Below are 13,037 nucleotides of genomic sequence, written 5' to 3'. Positions count from 1 at the left end.
GAAGAAACTTTTGTCGAGCTTCCTTTTAAAAAGACAATTTTCTAGCGAGACGGTTCGTTAACAGCGAACGGATATTACGAAACGAATAAAAGTTATTAGCAAAAATTCGCGATTTTCTCGTTATTTTAATAAATTCGTCTTGTACTATGTTAAATTAATCATAAATTCCAGATACATTTGAATAACGTTCTTAATTTCAGAACTCTTCCAATAGATAATGTTATACATGTTAATTAACGAAGAATTAATTGGCCAAAGTTGTAACAGTATCCATTTTCTTTTAACTCCAAATTCGTATTAGGATCTGTTCTGATATTTACAATTTCCATTTTTCAACGAACGTAGAAAAAAAAGCACAAGAATTTTATAAATCGATCTGATAAACTCATAAATTTCGAAGATACTTTCAAAAAGAATTACTTCGTTTCGGGTGATTCAACCACAACTTGACGCGTGCGATTCGCTTTCGACAATTAATGGCTTTAGCAACAACACGAGCGCGACGTAATCCTTTTTGCCGAGTTGATTTTTCCTCGTTTTCGTCTGAAAGGCGACACGCTAACGTGTGTGAAAATTCGACTTCGCGTTGAATAATTAAGATATTGTCGTCTTAAGGCCGTCTTAAGGCCGTCTTTGAGGCAGCTTATTAAATAAATGCTCGCGTAGTTTAAAAGGGATTATCGCGGAAATTCGCGACGTTACGCTGTGGGAACTCGTAAAGCTGGAAAGCCGCGTTGTCGTGACGATATTCGGGTTTCTCGTTAGAACTTGGCGAGTTCAACCTTTACCGAGAGTTTTCATATCACCGCGTCAACCCGAATCATCGGTTGCCTGGTGCGGAAACGCGTCAGAATTTTCAACAGTGTGTCTTATACACGTCACTATTTGCAAAATCCTACTGTCGTAGCTTTTTAATAACACGGTATTTTTATTAATACGTACAGTGTTTTCACGACGATATTTTGGAAATTTACATACTAATTTATTATTAGAGCAACGATTATTAGCCTAAAAGCAAATACTATTGCAAACTAATACAAACTTTTTATTTTTTTTTATTAAATACCAATGCAAACGATGAAACGGCAAATGAGATAAAAATGTAAATTAGCAAATGTGTGATAAATGAATATTCGAACGGAGAAGAATGCGAAGATATAAATGAAACACTTTCAAAGTGTCAGAAAAAATATATTATATCCGAAGGCGATCCGTTAAACTTGAAATTTAATAACTGCGACTCTGTTAAAGAACGATTGATATAGTAGAGCGAATGGTAGAGTTTTATTCACTCGTAACGACGATTATATTTTCAAAAAACTTGATAACGGTGATGACATTTTTAGCAAAAAAAAAAATTGGAACAGCTGAATAAATATGCACGCTTTGTCCGTCAATAATAGTTTCGCATTTCTAGAAAACTAACGTGTATTTTATATAGTTAAATAGTTTATAAAATTAAAGAAATTCGTCGCTGTTCGTCGTTCGTCGATTCGATTTTCGACGAGTTTGTCGTTTAATAAGGCCAGAATTATTAAAACATATTGAACGCACGTGGGTTAAATAGGGTAGCTTTCCATCCCCAGAATCCGTCCCATCGTAATTTCATCCACGAATCTGTAGTAAACACCGAGTTCCGACAAAGATATTAAATTTGACGTTTGTTCGCGCGTTTTCCCTTTCGTAGCTACGATTCTAATTAAATATTCGTTCAAACAGCATTAACGGATATTAATAATATGTCACAGAGACACCTACTCGTACATAAATTAAAAAAGAAGGCGTATATTCTCAACACGTTAAATTTTCGTACTTTAGCGAAACAAGTACTCGTAACACGATCAATCGTAAATTATCAAATAAAAATGATTATTATGTACATATTTTTCCGTCAATTGAATATTCTTAAGAAATGCCGCTTATTTGTCACGCGACATTAAAACGATAAATTCAACGAGAAGTACACTGGTATAAAAATAAGCCAGATAGATTTTGTATTTTATATTCTAAAAGCGACGTCTATACAAATTTTAACCGATGCTGGTTATAAAAGCACGACAAGTTGAAGAATACAGTACGATGAATAAATGCTGTTACATAGTTGTACAACATCGTGCAGAATTATTTAAAACATCAGCTTTGGAATATAAAACGAAAAATCTATGTAACTTGTAGGAAACTTTTGCATACCATTGTCTCATAAACGCCATTTTATAAATATCGTTACGAGAAAACACGAACTCGTTAGTCTATCGTTTCGTTCAAGCGATTCGATCGAGCAATCTATCGGAAATCTTAAGATCTGTCGTAAATCTGTTCGATTAATTGATTTGCCCGTGCCAATAGGAAAAAGTAGTATGCACAGCTGAATAACGAGTCTGAAAGCAATGTAATCCCGAGCGTTTCGTACCCGTGGGATGAATTAAGATCGAATAAAGGGAATTTCTTTCACAGTCACGTCCTGTCGCAATTACCGAGCGTGCTGGTTGACCCTCGTGACGATTCGAACGAGAAAAACGCTACGATAGAACCGGTCGCGACCATTACCCTTTAACCACTCGCAGAGAGATTCGGATCGCTAACCCGCCACGATAAGCCCCCGGTGTTAATGATTCGCCATAAACGATGCTTAACGATCAAATCTTGGTGACTTTGTGACCTAATCGTTCTACATAGTGTGCCTGGCAACGGGTAATATAATTTAAACGAGGGCGATTTAATAGGAAAGAATAACAAGAAACCGAGTTTGTGGATTCGTATATTTTCCTTTGAGAATACGAATAATAGAATATATTCCAACCTTGTTTTCAGGGATATAAAGTTCGAAGATTGATCAAATAAGCATAAATTTATAGTTTTTAAAATAACTTTCCTAATAACGTAGCTGTACTTCCTTTTTTATTTCAACTTATTATCCGGCAACTTTTACTTTTTTACGATTACTCTTTTATGAAATGATATAACGACGACAATCAACTGTAAATATTTATGAGCGTGAAATACAAGTTTCACGAACTGTGTCTTTGTTATAAGATATTCGATCAAGTTGCAAAAGGATCGAATATTTTGCCTCCACGTGTGAATCGTGTAGTTGAAACCAACAACTAAGAAGCTGTAGAAAGAAAAGATTCTTTTCCGCATTTTTAGTACTATTCGTTTCTCCATGTTGAATCATCTTTCAACGGGGTGCTTTCTATTATATATGATAGTTGTAAAAAAACAAGTGATATTTCGTGCTCACTGGCATCCACTTGAATCTGTGTGCATCGCGCGATATTAAAAAGTTAGGGAAAAACTTTCGTTGAATGTTCGAGTTAGTTGAGTTACTGCCTTTCTCTTCCAGTCCCTTGTTTCAATTTAGGTCACGTCGACCGTCTTAGAATTCGACATATGAAAGAAATTCTGCAGCTCTTTGCTTTCAATCCGTGTTTCGAGTTCGCTGCGTTTTCTGTATTCGCGTCCAGTTTAAAACGGCCTTTGCCGCAGGAAACGTCGTTCTGTCGCTATCGATGCTTTCGAAAATTTCCATTAACCAAGCTTCTTGCGAGCAGAAACACGAAAGAATTGGATTATTTATATTTTGCTTAGAAATATTCGATTACGAAAGCTTTAAACAAAGTAACTGGATCTGTTGTAAAATTTCCTTAATCGCTTAGCTAAATGCAAACATTAAATTTAATCTTCTGTCTTTCCTTTGTGACGCGTCATTTCCAACCTTTTATTCCCTGCCTTGCATTAGATTATCACGATATTCAGATTAGACTTTATCCTGTCGCTTTAAAGCGACACACACAGTACGTTAGGTTAATGCAAAAGTTTAGATTGCTACTAGTAAAAATAAAAAAGAAGAAACGGAAGAACAAACGACGAAAGCAATATTGGAAAACGGAGTGTAAAAGATAGATGATCATTCCTTACAGATGAAACTTAATTGAACTTTATCAAACAGAAAAAGCAAAAGTTCGTACACGCGAACAACGACGCGTTATCTTCTCGGAGTTTTTAACATCTTTACAGCACGGAACAGCAACGATAGGAAAAGTCGGAAGCGAAAAGGAAAAGAGAAGCATTTTAATCAACATTTTCTTGACCGCATACGGCGGATACGTCCGATAGAGCGTTGACTCGTGCTACTGGCACAACGCGTTCACCGTGATTTTCTGGCGTTTGAATTCGTCGCGACAGCTCGTAAAGCGAGGAAACGTGCAAAAAGGAATTTTCTATGGCGAGGTAAATGGGAAACGTTCGTTCGGAGAGCCGCAAAGCCTGTATCGGACGTTGGCATCCGACATGTTAAAACTAATTTTCATCGTGTGTTACAAACGACCGCGTTTTCTGCGATAATAGAAAGTTGTGTAAGTCGCGCCGATCTACGTATAAAGGTAAATTGCGACTAACTGAATCGGACGAACGATTCTACGGGCAACGAGCCCTCCGATTAATCATCGCTCTCCCCCTGCTCTCGTTTAACCTGCTACGAGATGAAATCGTCGACAGATCTTGAACGGGAAATATAACGTGCGCTGCCTTTTGTCTTTACCCTCTTCGGGATATTTCATTCCCGTACGAAAGAGGCTTTGGGAGATGTGTTCCCGCCGGATTTCAGAACGAATTCTCTTTGGAAAATCGTCTACCGCTTCTGCTCTGCCACTGTTTGCCAGCCATGCGGAATATTGAATACGCGCGTGCTGAATGGAGTGATAAAGGAAACAATTTGGAACGGAGTGGTGATCAAACGTGCTCGAGTGTTAACGCAACACCTAATCTAACTTTTGTTCGATTAACTTCCGATATTAGCGACGAGGTACATTTCGTTTGGCTCGGACCTTTAAAGCTTTCGAAGAAATTATGTTGTAAAATATTCGTGCATCGATTGGAGAAAGAGATTCCATGTATGCAAGAATTTTATAACGAGATTTAGGGAGGAGTAGACTGACAAGAGAAATTATTTAGAGCAAGTAAGATCAGCGTACAAAATATAAATCTCTGTTTGGCCAACGTCCAAAATCGGTAAGTGCAACTTCGTTGGCTCTCGATTCTTAAGATATCATACGCGAAGGAATTGCATTGTAAAATTTGCGCGTATCGATTGAAAATAGAAATCTTCCATACATTTCCAACTTTGCAATCTGATTTGTACAAGAAACAGATTAAGGAAATTAAGAGAAGTAATTTAAGTAAGGCAACCTAGTAAAATGTTAACGTAATATCTGTTTAAACTCCAGGGGCAACAATTAGAGTTTATGACTTCCGATTACTAAAACGCAAGAAAGAAATTACAAAGTAAAATTTTTCATTTCCGTTGAGATGATTAAGATTAAAAGATATTCTGATCGTGTTATGCATCAATGCGGTATCTCTGTTCGATTAATTTTCGAAATTCGCAACACGAGATACATAAAGATGTGTAAACTAAATCGCGATGTAAAATGTTCACGCGTCGATCGAAAGGAGAAATGTTTCGAACATTTGTAAGACGCTTCGAACGAGATTTGCGCGCGGAACGGAAAAAGGACGTTCGAAAGGCTTGAAACATTAAGTAATAGCTTCCCTCCATTCTTTCTCGAAATCGTTCGGTGAGGTCAACAAGAGATTACCGCCGCATTCGAATCGAAAGACGAGCAATGCCACGAAGGCGAATGAAATCGATCGATATTCCAAGCGTCATGCACTTTTCTACCAACAATTCACGCCTGACGTGATCGTACGTAATAAACTATTCGTCGTAATTAACTGTGAGAGACACCGTTAAATGGCGACTTTTATAACGCTTTTATGTATCGAATATCGACGTTAACGCGACATCTCGTGGGGAATAAACAGCCAGCATTATTAGCCTAAACATCGGTTATTTTAACACACCGATGTTTCACGCGAACAGCTAACGTATCGAATAAACACAGGGACACCCTGTCCATCAGCGTGACGTATACGGTTCAATTTGTAATCATTATCGTTAATTATCGGCAGAGTTTTAATTGCGCGGAGAATTATCATTTCCACGCTTTACCTTACTTATACAACGATAATTTGAACCTATTTGCTTTAAGGTTGAAGAATAACGCACACCTTTCTAACATCCGCTGTACGGATGATGGTGATAAGTTACTTCGTTCTTTCGTAATTAAGCAACTAGTTTTCCTGTTTCTTCCGTATTGTGTCGAGGAAGAGGTAGAGTATAATTAATACAATGTTATTACGGAATTTCGAGAGTAACTCGATAAACGTCAAAACTGATCGAGCGAGGTAATCGGTCGAACATTTATACTTTGTTCGATAAGAATGCTCTAATTCTTTTACCTTTCACATCACGCGGTGAAGTATTTGAAATTTGGCAGATTTTACAGATTTAATTGTACATTTTCGAAAATTATTCCGCAATTATGCCTATTACGGGATAATAAATCTGCCGCGATTCTTCCTACGATTTTCGAACAGTCGTCCATATTTCTCGTGTAATAACTTATTTTTGACGAAGAGAACACGAACGAGCCAGGAATGATTAGGCCACGATTACAGCGCTAGTTTCGCTACGTTCTCTCTATTGTTCGCCATATTTTCTCCAATAAACGGTTCATTTGCATCGATTTCGATGGCCGGCCAGGCAGTTATTGGAAAGTGTACGGCGCCGTGGTTTCGATATTAAGCATTGGTCGTGGTTATCCGGAAAAGTCCGCAACTACCGGTCCGTTGAATTTTTATCGCAACGAAAGGAGCGCTCGCTTTATTTTCCCTTTATCGTGCATACTTCGTTCCCTACATTGTTCATCCATTATCTTTTATGGAATACAACATGTCCGACCTCGATCGATCAATATTTTATCAAGTAGCATAATCAAATATTCAGAAAGTATCTAACCGAGCATTTTGTAGCACAATTCTTCCTCCCTTATCTATTTTTCGCTCTCTCTTGTTAAACCGATCTCTGGCTTTTTTTGTGGAAAAAAGGATTCAGTATGTAGACTTTACGGTCTTGCAAATTTATCATACAAACCAGGTTTCTTGGTTTTGTTTGTTGGTATTGATCGGCGTCTCTGTATCGGAAACTTTCGAAAGATAAATTCGCCACTGGCAATATGCTCTTCGGTTATGTGTTCAAGAAATTAATCAATAGTTTTGAAGTAGAATCCTCCTTCCGCTCTAGTTTTGCGTCTGTCCCGAAAATTTGGCGAACGCCTTACTTTCAAGTTCCTTTTTATTAAATTTTTCGAAAGTTTTTGAATTAAATTCGATGTTCAATCTATAAAAATCGGGATTGCTACTATCTACCTTAGAATATCGTTTGAAAGAAGAATCGTAAAAACAAATTTTGCAACCAAACCTATCACCTTTCAAGCGCTACTGGCCATATTTTCCTTGTACCATCAGTACAAAAATTATAGAATTAATTTCTTTATCCAGATACGTAATTTGCAATAAATAAGTAATATAAATTATAGATTTGCGATAAAGGAACTTGTATTCGTTAATGATAAGCGCAGTTCCCATCCGACATCGATATATTAGTCGTAGTTAGCGATAATTATTGCATAATTAAAGCTCTTGGGTCGAATGTTTATTATCAATGCATATCAATAGCAAAGATGACTGAAATAATTATTATATAATAAATAATAATAGTTTAATTCGATTAAATGTTTTGCTTTGTTAAGATGTTTCCAGCATTATTGTAAAATAGACACGATAAAAATTATGCCAAGTCCGAGACGAAGCAAGAAATTAACGTTGAAGAGAAAAAATAAACTTCAAGAAACACAAAGTATTCCAGAAACAATTTATGGTATTCACGTGCATGAAATTACGAATTACCAAGGTGCGAAGGACGACTATAAGGACATGAGATATAGTATCAAACTACAATGAAACGGTACGAAGCACTATTAGTTTAATATATGTATCTGCTAGCTTCATCTTAAATTCAATGCTTTCTCGTTCCCATGGTAGCAAAATTACTCCATTATGAGTAAGATTCTAGAGCAAATATTACGAAATAAATCATAGAAAACGTGGTTCACTGATTAATCTAACGACTAAAATATCTCTTTGCCATTACAAGCGTTTCATTCATTTTTTTATGCCATTACGAATACTATTAATATTCAGTATGATTAATAATAGAATAATAATGTTAATTCTATTATCACGATACGTTGCAGTATATTCCAGACTTTTCGCGAATCATATTTCGAAGTTACAACAGGATCTTTGCAATTAATTTCACAATTACATTTCCCTATAACAAATTCAACTATCAGAATTATTATAATAAATTTAATAAATATGTAATCAATTTTTATTCGTGGTATTTGGGAAATATCTCAAAGGATAACGAATGAAACGTTTCAATATAATATTACTAGAACAATGTTCAAATAAATAAGAATGGAATAAAAAAGCTTCACGAACGTCTCGTTCCTCAAACGACATCTTTATTTGCCTTGTTCCGCGAAAGCGACATACCAAGAAGCCTCGAAGCTAATTCCAGAACTGAGAAATACTCAGCTCTTTGTACGAATTTTTCTTAATTGCGGATGACGTTTTAATTAAAAACTGCGTTCAACGAAAACAAGGGAAACGGTCGAACAAACAAATTAAAGTTAAATCACTGTTGTTACGTCGCTGTCTTGTTTCATGGAAATTACAAGACCCGAAGGATTACCGAAACCTCGAGATAATTGCGAGATAACTAAAAAGCTCCTGATTCGCATTTTCGTTTAACCATAGACGTCAATGCTAGAGTTTTCTGCAATCCTGAGCACGTAACATGGTAGCTACGTGATTGGCGATATGATGCCACGGTACAATCGCTAACAAAGTAAAGATAGTTTCTGGTTTCGTCCTAAAATTTCACGTAGAAGCAAATTAAACTAGGTATAATGTATATATCAGTGACATTTAGGTTCTGCCAATAAATAATTTAATTGCACGGAACAATCGGACAAGGATCCTTAAATAATATCGGACAGTAATTTATAATATAATTAATTGTGCAGTTAGGCAATTGAGAATCGTAATTGCTGTTCTTATAAGATTTGACATCTGTTAATACAGCCTTGGTTATATTTTCCTTTGAGGGTATTATACCAAGAGGGTGAAACGAGCATTTAAAATTGAAGTGCAGAAAGTAGGTCACTTAATATAATGCAACGTAATCTTTTCGTTGTTACAATAATGAACTGATCAAACTATATTTTCATCGTGTATGATACGATTTCGAAGGCGATGTAAATAAATTTGTTCTACATATTCTGCTTAAGCTGAAGTTGTACAAAAATACGGAACGAAGCACAGAAATACGGTTGTACGGAATACATATACTCGTTTCTTCTTTATTACTAAAAAATACATTCGTCGAATCCTTCTCGATACTCGTTAGTTATTAGAAGAAATACTCCATAAACAGCAAACTTTTTTTAAACCCATTAATAACGTAAACGATTGAAGCGACCATGTTAAGTGACCCACTTTGTATATTAAATCATTCCAGACAATGTCAGTATTTTTACAAGTCGTCTATTCTTGTCACTTACTCGTTTTATATAACATTTGGATAAACCTTTTTCTAGCTAATTAGAAAGTTTCATTTTCCTACCACAGAAGTGTAAAACAACACGTTCATCGTCACTGGAAACAAAGAAGAAACAATCTGTTCCATCAGAAGCGCGTCCAATTACCTTGCTGTGCCTAGTTTGACTAAAATATTCTGTCTTTTGGATATAATTAGGACCTGGTGTAAGTATCCTTCCCGAAGAAAGAGAACAGATGTAAAGATTTGTAACGAGTCTAGAATCCACACCGGGATCGTGAAATTGCAAAGAGGTTAAAGCCTCCAAGGAATTGTTTGCCTCGCGATGAATCAAACTCCGACAGTTAAATTTATCCGCTTCGCTCAACAATAAGTCATCGTCGACGCTTTTCTTCTAGCATCGGCTCGCCTCTATTAATATCCTCTTCTGTTTATGTTCGAAAGTTTGATGAATCGCGGCACAATTCACCGCGAGTCATTTATACCCTTCGCGTTAAGATTCTTTCAACTTCCGCGTGGTTATGCTTTCTCTTAGCTCGAATACGGAGTCATCCCATACTTCGGGATCGCCTTATACGACCAAGATATTAATTTTCTTTCAAAGCATACTGATTTCATTCGTAAAATGACAAAAATTGATACATCCAGTTGGAAAATCCTACGACTCGTATGAAATTTTTGCGCAATGTCGGAATTTCGAAAAAGTTGATATATCTTCTATGTTTCTATATTCTCAGATTAATCCATAAACTACGGAGAAATTATTTTTTTCAACCTTCTTTGATACGTTCGATATATTGTCCACGATATTTGTCAACAAGAGTATTTGTATTGCGAATTTGTTTCAAACGCAGTACAGCTGGCCGTATATAGGACAAGGACACTGTATGGAACGTCCGAGGTAACAAACAGAAGCCCGTCTGACGGTATCCGGTTTATTTAAAAACGAATAGCCATACCCTGGAATTGCGATCTCCGACCTTCAAAATCAGGGTTTGTCGATTGAAACTTTTTCATCGAAAGGCGAGGCACAATTTCGCGCACACGATTAGCTTCGTCACCCTTCTGCCTGATTACCATTTTTATTCGCGAAAATGCGCTAGCCTTCGTCTACGCTCCCTTTTTGCCCTCATCCCCCAAGCGCGTATTTTCCTTTTCCTTTTAAACGAAAGCAAAGACAAAGGGAAGCAAATAGAGATACTTTAGAACGAAGTCGTAAGCAAGTGAGTGGCTCGTGGAAGTAAGTACAAGTGTAAATAGCCGTAACGCGGAAAGCAAATATACTACGTAGAAAATCGTAGGCACTCAAACACTAGACAAAGATTTCTCGGATTAAACTCGTCCCTTCTGTACGAAACGTTCGACAACCATAATATTCTACGGACTGTTTGCGGAAATCGGAATCATTTTAATACAGATTGACGAGATTTCGAAATATCGACGTTCGTAGAAATTCCGATGCGACGTAATTTCGGCGCAAACATCATATCTCGATATAACGGTATGTGCAATCGAAAAATTTATACGTTTAATAAATTATTCCCGACGAATAACAATCTCACGTCGTATCTCTATATTCTTTGGCATTATCCTTTCAACACAAATGACGTAAGACTCACTCGAAATCTAACAAACGACTCACAGATCACTCCTTACGAATAGTTTGTCAATAAGAACCCGCTGTCAGTCATTCCTCGATCGATCGTTCGAAACGAAAGCACCACCTGACCACCACCATAGATCAGACCAATCGACGCTCTCGTTCATCGACAACGTCGAACGCGCTATCAAGTCGAGTAACCACCATGAAACGATCGCACTTGGTTTTTTGTTCAAACGAAACTTGACGCGCGATCTCGGAAGCGATATGTGGAAGATCGTGAACCGATATCCGTCTCTCGTTGGACCATCGTTTAAAGTGCGCTGACCCTCGGAGTACTCACCGTTTCCGTGATCGTGCGCGTCCCTTTGTGTCCACCGATGGAAAGACCCCGGGGAACAGAGTGGAGCAGTTTCACGTAGAAATCCTGATGGTAAACGGGTCGTGTCGGATGCGTGGACAAACACGGCAGAGAGATATGCGACGGAATGAAAGAAAACGAGCGTTCGTACGCGATAGAACGAGCGCGCCTAGCGGTCGCAATGGAATACCCACTTGTAGAGCCGGCGGATGACCGGGCGCGTAAACTAGACTGGCGGGTTGGCAAACAGGTGAGATGCCGTCGCGTGCCCGTCTTTCTCTGTCTCCGTTCCTCGCGCTCTTTCCATCCCACCCTGTCACCCTCCTCCAATAACCCGGCTGGTCCGTTTTCTATCTCCTTTCCTCCTCCAGGGATTCCCCTCGCGTGCTCTTCGTCTACATGCTCCTCCCACTCCCGCAGCGTTTCACAAACTGTCTCTTTCTAACCTGACACGAGTATCAACCCCCAGATTCTACAGTAGGCTTGTCCTTGTGGTTCGTATTTACTTCGTATGGCTTCTTATTACGGGAGAATCTAAAATTTCGACAGATATTTCTTTCCTTTTGCTTTTCCAGATTCTTCGAACCGCGCACGCAACACATCGTTCGTCGTTCCTTTCATCCGATTCTCTTCCTTTATCCGCCTCCTTAGGGGCTGTTCTCGCGTTACTTCTTTGTACTTCATTATCCCCGCGCTGCTGTTTCCTTCCACTTCCATTGCACATGAAATCGTTCTGCGTGTTTTCCGCTCCCTATTTGCGTATCTATCTCCATCCTTGTCCGATCGAGGACGCGTTCGCGTAGCATTCGTTGTTCTCGATTCAGTATCTCCTTCCCTCGTCGAAGCAGAGAACCCTCCTATCTCGTAATTCCGCTTTTCACTCTTCTCTCTGCCGGCGTTCCTCCTTTCTCTTTGTCTCCCTTTCTCTCGATCCCACCCCCATGCTCGACCCCTTCTCCTCGCCACTCTGATAACCCTACCTAGGAGCATGGGGCTCTCCCTACCCCCTGCAGGGGTTACAACCGGAGGTACTTGCGTGCGCAGCACGTCCATCGATCTATTTCAGCTCACCTACGCTCTCCTGGCAAGCCTGGCCCCTGTACCTGCCTGCTGCCTGTCCGCTCACGCGGCTTCTGGGTGCGTTCACACCGACCTAAGGTGTGGACCAACGGGACAGAGATGTTTTATCGCGATCTGGAACGCGAATCCCTTCGAGGATGATGTTAACTGCGTTCCACTGTCGTAATAACGGTGGATTTCGGTGGATCTAGCGGAAGACGAGGGTATCGACTTCCTGAGAAAACGGCAAAGTGTCGTCCTTCTCCCGATATCCGTGATAGATTGATAAGGTGTATTCGATCGCTTGATCCGTATCATTACGTTCTCTGTTCCCGTCGTTTCACGGTCAAATCCCGATATTTTGAAAGACTTTGCCTTTGGAAATGTTGTTGGTTGTTTTATGCGTGGAATATCTTAGAATAATTCGTATCCTTCCTTTTCTTTATGCGTAAGACGCTTTAGAATAATTCGCACATTTCGCTTTCTTCACG

The 13,037-nt window shown here is 38.6% G+C and overlaps 1 protein-coding gene across 3 annotated transcripts in view; it reads right to left on the bottom strand.

Moving 5' to 3' along the window:
- unc-13-4A (BAI1 associated protein 3) overlaps positions 1-12,338 on the bottom strand; it is a 123,912-nt gene extending 111,574 nt beyond the window's left edge. For all 3 annotated transcript variants that reach the window (XM_069116978.1, XM_069116989.1, XM_069117000.1), the window contains exon 1: positions 11,470-12,338. The gene's annotated coding sequence lies outside the window, so the exon portion shown is untranslated. The remainder of the gene's footprint in view (positions 1-11,469) is intronic.
- Between the last annotated feature and the right edge of the window lie 699 nt (positions 12,339-13,037).

The sequence above is a fragment of the Bombus flavifrons genome, chromosome 1, assembly GCF_040668555.2.
Source record: "Bombus flavifrons isolate JBK064 chromosome 1, iyBomFlav1_principal, whole genome shotgun sequence".
In the NCBI taxonomy this organism is placed as follows: domain Eukaryota; kingdom Metazoa; phylum Arthropoda; class Insecta; order Hymenoptera; family Apidae; genus Bombus; species Bombus flavifrons.
The sequence above is the reverse complement of the archived record's forward strand: the minus strand, read 5'-3'. Positions and strand labels throughout refer to the sequence as shown.